Genomic DNA, 7401 nt, shown 5'->3' on the forward strand with positions numbered 1-7401 from the left:
AGGAGATTTCATGTGAAAAAGTAGATTTCCATTTCTCTCTTTTTTTTTGAGACAAAGTTTCACTTTTGTTGCCCAGGCTGGAAGTGCAATGGCACAATGTCGGCTCACCGCAACCTCTGCCTCCTGGGTTCAAGCAATTCTCCTGCTCAGCCTCTTGCCAAGTAGCTGGGACTATAGGCGTGCACCACCACGCCCGGCTAATTTTTGTATTTTTAATAGAGATGGGGTTTTGCCATGTTGGTCAGGCTGGTCTCGAACTCCTGACCTCAGGTGATCTGCCAGGCGTGAGCCACCATGTCTGGCCCTTCAGTTTCTTTTTTTGAGATGGAGTCTCGCTCTGTTGCCCAGGCTGGAGTGCAGTGGCACAATCTCTCAGCTCACTGCAACCTCTGCCTCCCAGGTTCAAGGGATTCTTCTGACTCAGCCTCCCGACTGACTGAGATTACAGGCACTCACCACCACACCTGGCTTTATTTTGTTTTGTTTTGTTGAGATGGAGTGTCACTCTGTCGCCAGGCTGGAGTGCAGTGGCACAATCTCGGCTCACTGCAACCTCCGCCTCCCAGATTCAAGAGATTCTCCTGCCCCAGCCTCCCAAGTAGCTGGGATTACAGACATGTGCCACCACGCCTGGCCAAGGGTTAATTTTATGGCCTGTTAATTGTATCTCAGCTTTTAAAATATCAGAAGATCTGACATCAGTTAGAAGCTCCACCTGGCTGCCTGGCTCCCAGCATGTTGTCAACAGCATGGGGATTTGATCTGCTGATCTGGAAGTGGGGAGGTCACTAATGGAAGAACTAAAAGCAAAGCCAGTTCTAAAGTTTCTTCTGACAAGCGTTGGTCAGCATGTTGAGAAACGGGAACTTGTCTACCAAGCTGGTGGGCAGGTCACCTGGGGAAATGAATTGGCAATATCTATTAATGCTAACAAATGTGCCTAACTGGTTCTCCACTACCTCACTCCTGTGTACGTACCCCAAAGACATGCAAAGATGCTCAGCAAAACACCAGCTAGGATGGCCGGGCGCAGTGGCTCATGCCCAAATTTTCATAAAAGGGTAGGAGGATCGCTTGATCCCAGGAGTTTGAGATCAGCCTGGACAAGACGGTGAAACCCCATCTCTATTAAAAATACAAAAATTAGGCCAGGCGCGGTGGCTCATGCCTGTAATCCCAGCACTTTGGGAGGCCAAGGCAGGCGGATCACAAGGTCAGGAGATTGAGACCATCCTGGCTAACACAGTGGAACCCTGTCTCTACTAAAAATACAAAAAAAAAATTAGCTGGGCATGGTGGCAGGGGCCTGTAATCGCAGCTACTTGGGAGGCTGAGGCAGAAGAATTGCTTGAACCTGGGAGGCGGAGGTTGCAGTGAGCCAAGATCGTGCCACTGCACTGCAGCCTGGCGACGGGGAGACTCTGTATCAAAAAAAACAAAAAAAAATTTAGCTGGGCATGGTGACGAACGCCTGTAATCTCAGTTACTAGGGAGGCTGAAGTATGAGAATCGCTTGCAGTGAGCTGAGAGAATGCCACAGCACCCCGGCCCGAGTGGCAGAGTGAGACTGTGTCCTAAAAAAAGCAGGCCGGGCACGGTTGCTCACGCCTGTAATCCCAGCATTTTGGGAGGCCTAGATGGGTGGATCACATGAGGTCAGGAGTTCGAGACTAGCCTGGCCAACATGGTGAAACCGCATCACTACTAAAAATACAAAAAATTAGCTGAGCGTGGTGGTGGGCACCTGTAGTCGCAGCTACACGGGAGCCTGAGGCAGGAGAATTGCTTGAACTTTGAAGGCAGAGGTTGCAGTGAGCCTAGATTGTGCCACTGCACTCCAGCCTGGGTGACAGAGCAAGACTCCTTCTCAAAAAACCAACCAACCATGAGCCAGGATGTTCACAGAAGCTTCATATGTAATGGCCCCAAGCTGGAAAAAGCCCCAAAGTTTATTAGCTGTAGGATGGGGGAACAGCGTGTAGTTGACTGTGGCGTACCATGCAGCAGGGGAAAAGAAGGAATGGTCTCCCAAATGCTTCTGAGTGCCACAGCATGAATCTATTTCTGTAAATTAACAGGTAAAACTAGGCCGTTAGCAGTCAGGATACTGGTTATCTTTGGGTCAGGGTAATATTTGGGTCCTCCTAGAGGCCGATAGGCTGTTTCTTTCTTTCTTTTCTTTTTTTTTTTGAGACAGTCTCGCTCTGTTGCCCAGGCTGCAATGGGAATGCAATGGCAAGATCTCAGCTCATTGCAGCCTCCACCGCCCAGGTTCAAGTGATTCTCATGCCTCGGCCTCTCAAGTATCTGGAACTACAGGTATGTACCATCATGCCTGGCTAATTTTTTTATTTTTAGTAGAGACGGGGTGTCACCATCTGGCCAGGCTGGTCTCGAACTCCTGCCCTCAAGTGACTGACCCACGTCGGCTTCCCAAAGTGCTGGGATTACAGGCATGAGCCACTGTGCCCTGCCCCCCCCGACTTTTTTTTTTTAAGAGATAGGGGAGAGTCTCACTATGTTGGCCAGGTTGGTCTTGAACTCCTGGCCTCAAGCAATCCTCCTGCTTCGGACTCCCAAAGTGCTAGAATTACAGGCATGAACCACCGCACTCGGTCCTCAAAATGTATTCTTAATCACCTCAATGAAAAATCTACTAGTCAGGCATGGTGGCACAGGCCTGTAATCCCAGCTTCTCAGGAAGCCAAGGTGGGAGAACTGCTTGAACCCAGGAGGCAGCAGCTACAGTGAGCCAAGACTGTGCACTCCAGCCTAGGTGAGAGTGAGACCCTGTCTTAAAAATAAATAAATAAATAAATAAATAGGTTTAAAATGTAAAAGTTTGAGGAGTCTGACTTTAAAAAGAATACTGTTAAGAGAAACAAGAAAGATAAAAACATTGTCACCAGCTCTTATTCCCATTAAAAAGAAGAAAAACAACTAGGTGCAGTGTCTCATGCCTGTAATCCCAGCACTCTGGGAGGCCAAGGTGGGCGGATCACCTGAGATCAGGAGTTCGAGACCAGCCTGGCCAACATGGTGAAACCCCATCTCTAGTACAAATACAAAAGTTAGCTGGACGTGGGGGCGCATGCCTGTAATCCCAGCTACTCAGGAGGCTGAGACGGGAGAATCACTTGATCTCAGGAAGCAGAGGTTGCAGTGAGCCGAGATCGCTCCACTGTACTCCAGCCTGGGCAACAGGGTGAGACTCTGTCTAAAAAAAAATAAGAAGAGGCCGGGAGCGGTGGCTCACGCCTGTAATCCCAGCACTTTGGGAGGCGGAGGCGGGTGGATCACGAGGTCAAGAGATCGAGACCATCCTGGTCAACATGGTGAAACCCCGTCTCTACTAAAAATACAAAAAAATTAGCTGGGCATGGTGGTGTACGCCTGTAATCCCAGCTATGCAGGAGGCTGAGGCAGGAGAATTGCCTGAACCCAGGAGGCGGAGGTTTCGGTGAGCCGAGATCGCGCCATTGCACTCCAGTCTGGGTAACGAGCGAAACTCCGTCTCAAAAAAAGAAGAAAAAAATAATTTGTACATATTTGCTGAAGTCTGTGTAGATTCTCCCTGGCAGGAAACACTGTCTGTCTGTGAAGAGGCGAACTTGGTTGAAGGCGTTTTTAGCTTATAGCATCCTGTATATTTAGGGTTTTCCATCCTGTGAGTGTGTGGCCAATATTTTTAAATAAAATGTGCAAGAGTATTTTAAAAGCAAAAAAATTCTGGAGATAGGCACTAAGTGTGACAGGGTTCTGGGCAGTTTTTCACCATAAAGCTGTTCTATGCACGTAATTTGTGGCTATGTGTGGGTATTGTTTGTTGCTATGTGTGGGTATTGTTTTCGATAAACAATGTTTTCAAACGTGCAGCCCTCAGAGATTTACACCAGTATGCCCCTCCTCCCACACAAACCAGTTTTCCACGTCCAGCCACTAGGGGGCAGAATGTTATCATACTAAAAAGCTTGGAGTCAGACGCACTTGGATTCAAATTCCAGCCCCTTCACACGGATAACAGTTATAAATTCTGGAAAAAATAGAAACCAGCTGGGCGCGGTGGCTCATGCCTGTAATCCCAGCACTTTGGGAGGCTGAGGCGGGCGGATCACCTGTGGTCAGGAGTTCAAGAGCAGCCTGACCAACATGGAGAAACCCTGTCTCTATAAAAAAAAACAACACACGAGAGGAAAATCCAGTCTTCCTAGCTTAAGGAATTACAGCAAAGGGAAGGTGATAAATCCTGGAAAAGAGAAGATGGAGAGGGGGTACCCCGAATAGTTTATATAAACTCTACTCAACTATCTAGCTGACTCTGAACCACATCTGACTGCATGGGTACACACCGAAGAGCCCAGCTGAACCGCTCCCCCTCAAAAAAGAGAAGTGAACTGAAATTTGAGCTACAAGTCTCCCAGGAGAGAGAGTTCAGTCAGAGTGCAGCCAAGTTTTAAAGGATTGCTTAGGGAGAATAAAATTCAAGATTCTCGAGAGGAACGTAACAGGTTCCAGAGTTCCTACTACACAACCTAATTTACCCAATATGGAAAAAAACGAAACAAAAAAACAGAAAATATGACCCATTCTCAAGTGAAAATACAATCAATGAGACCTGAAATGACCCACGTTAGAATCAGAAGGTTTTAAAAATAGCTATTAGAAATAAAATAAATAAATAAATAAATAGCTATCGGTCAGGCACAATGGCTCAAGCCTGCAATCCCAGCACTTTGGGAGGCCGAGGCAGGAGGATCATTTGAGCCCAGGAGCTCAAGACTAGCTTGGCAACATGGCAAAACCTCGTCTCTAAAAAAAAAAAAAAAAAAAAAAAAAATCTTGCTGTGTCTAATGGCCCATGCTACTCAGGAGTCTGAGGTGAGAGGATCACCTGAGCCCAGGAGTTCAAGGCTGCAGTAAGCCATGATTTTTCCACTGCACTCCAGCCTGGGTGACAGAGTGAAACCCTGTCTCAAAAAATTTTTTTTAAATTTAAATTTAAGAATGAAAATAGGCCGGGTGTGGTGACTCATGCCTGTAATCCCAGTACTTTGGGAGGCCGAGGAGGGCAGATCACCTCAGTTCAGGAGTTGGAGACCAGCCTGGCCAACATGGGGAAACCTCGTCTCTTAAAAAAAAAAAAAAGAATAAAAATAGTGAGGCGGTCCACAGTGGCTCATGCCTGTAATCCCAGCACTTTGGGAGGCCGAGGCGGATGGATCATGAGGTCAAGAGATTGAGACCATCCTGGCCAACATGGTGAAACTCCATCTCTACTAAAAATACAAAAATTAACTGGACGTGGTGGCGTGTGCCTGTAGTCCCAGCTACTTGGGAGGCTGAGGCAGGAGAATCGCTTGAACTCGGGAGGCGGAGGTTGTAATGAGCTGAGATTGCGCCACTGCACTCCAGCCTGGGTGAAAGAGCGAGACGCTGTCTCAAAAAAAAAAAAGAAAAAAAAAAATTAGACTCCACACTGGTGACAGAGCAAGACTCCATCTCAAAACAAATTTTTTTTTAAATAGCCAATCATCAGCTGAGTGCAGAGGCTCACACCTGTAATTCCAGTAACTGGGGAGGCCGAGGCTGGAAGATCGCTTGAGTCCCAGAGTTCTAAAACCATCCTGGGCAACATAGTGAAACGTCATCCCACAAAAAATTTAAAATTAGCCCAGTATGTTAATTTGTGGTAGCTTTGAAGGTCTTTATTAAAAAAAAAAAAATTAGCCCAGCATGGCTGGACACAGTGGCCCACACCTGTAATCTCAGCACTTTGGGAGGCCGAGGCAGGCGGTTCACTTGAGGCCAGGAGTTCAAGATAGCTTGCCAACATGGCAAAACCCTGTCTCTACCAAAAAATACAAAAAATTAGCTGGATGTGGTGGTGGGCTCCTGCAGTCCCAGCTACTTGGGAGGCTGAGGCACAAAAATTACCTTAACCCGGAAGGTAGAAGTTGTAGTGATCCAATATTATCCCACTGTACTCCAGCCTAGATGACAGAGCAAGACTGTTTCAAAAAACATTTAGTCCAGCTTGGCGGTATGCAACTATAGTCCCAGCTACTCGGGAGGCTGAAGTGGGAGGATCACTAGAGCCAGGGAGATCAAGGCTACAATGAGCTGTGATCTCAGTACTGCAAGAGACCACACACACACACACACACACACACACAAATTTATAATAGCTACTATAACTATACTCAAGAATCTAAATGTTTATAATGCATAAAAGATAGGAAATGTCAATAAATACAATAATAAAAAGAATAAAGCCGGGCAAGGTGGCTCATGCCTGTAATCCCAGCACTTTGGGAGGCCAAGGCGGGTGGATCGTGAGGTGAGGAGTTCGAGACCAGCCTGACCAACATGGTGAAACCTCGTCTCTACTAAAAATACAAAAATTAGCTGGGTGTGGTGGCACACGCCTGTAATACCAGCTACTCAGGAGGCTGAGGTTGCAGTCAGCCAAGATTGTGCCACTGCACTCCAGCCTGGGTGACAGAGTGAGACTTTGTCTCAAAAAATAAAAATAAAAATAAAAATAAATAAAAATAATAACATGGAAATTCCAGAACTAGTAAGTACATTTGGCAAGTTCACAGCATATTAATATCAGAATAATCCTATTTTATATAATGGAAGCAAAAACTTGAAATATGAAGTTAAAAAGCATTTTCATTTGCTATAGCAGAGAAAAACCCCAAGATACTTAGGGATTAATTTAACAGCAACAAATAAGACCTTTACACTGAAAACTACAAAACACTGATGAGATCATTAAAAGACTTAAAGCAATGTGGAGATATACCATGTTCATAAATTGGTAAACTTACTATTATGAAGATGTCATTTCTCTCCAAACTGTCTATAGGTTTACAGTCTAACCCTGGGTTATGTCTATCTCTTTTCCCAAGAAGGGAAAAAAAATCTACTAAATATGAGTTCTAATCCCCAGGTTAGTTTTGCCTGTTCTCGAATTTCCTTTTTTAAAATTAATTCATGATTTTTTTTGTTTTTTTTAAAGATGGGGTTTCACCATGTTGGTCAGGCTGGTCTTGAACTCCCAACCTCAGGTGATCCAACCGCCTTGGCCTCCCACAGTGCTGGGATCACAGGCGTGAACTCAAATACTCTGTCTCTATCCTCTTCTCTTTCTGATCTGTCTCCCTCTCTCTGGGTCTCTGTCCCCCTCTCTCTGGGTCTCTGTCCCCCTCTCTCTGGGTCTCTGTCTCCCTGTCTCTCTGGGTCTCTGTCCCCCTCTCTCTGGGTCTCTGTCTCCCTGTCTCTCTGGGTCTCTGTCCCCCTCTCTCTGGGTCTCTGTCCCCCTCTCTCTGGGTCTCCGTCTCCCTCTCTCTGGGTCTCCATCTCCCTGTCTCTCTGGCTCTCTGTCCCCCTCTCTCT

This window comes from Aotus nancymaae, unplaced genomic scaffold (assembly GCF_030222135.1).
Source record: "Aotus nancymaae isolate 86718 unplaced genomic scaffold, 86718_ANA_hifiasm-v0.15.2.pri h1tg000028l, whole genome shotgun sequence".
NCBI lineage: Eukaryota > Metazoa > Chordata > Mammalia > Primates > Aotidae > Aotus > Aotus nancymaae.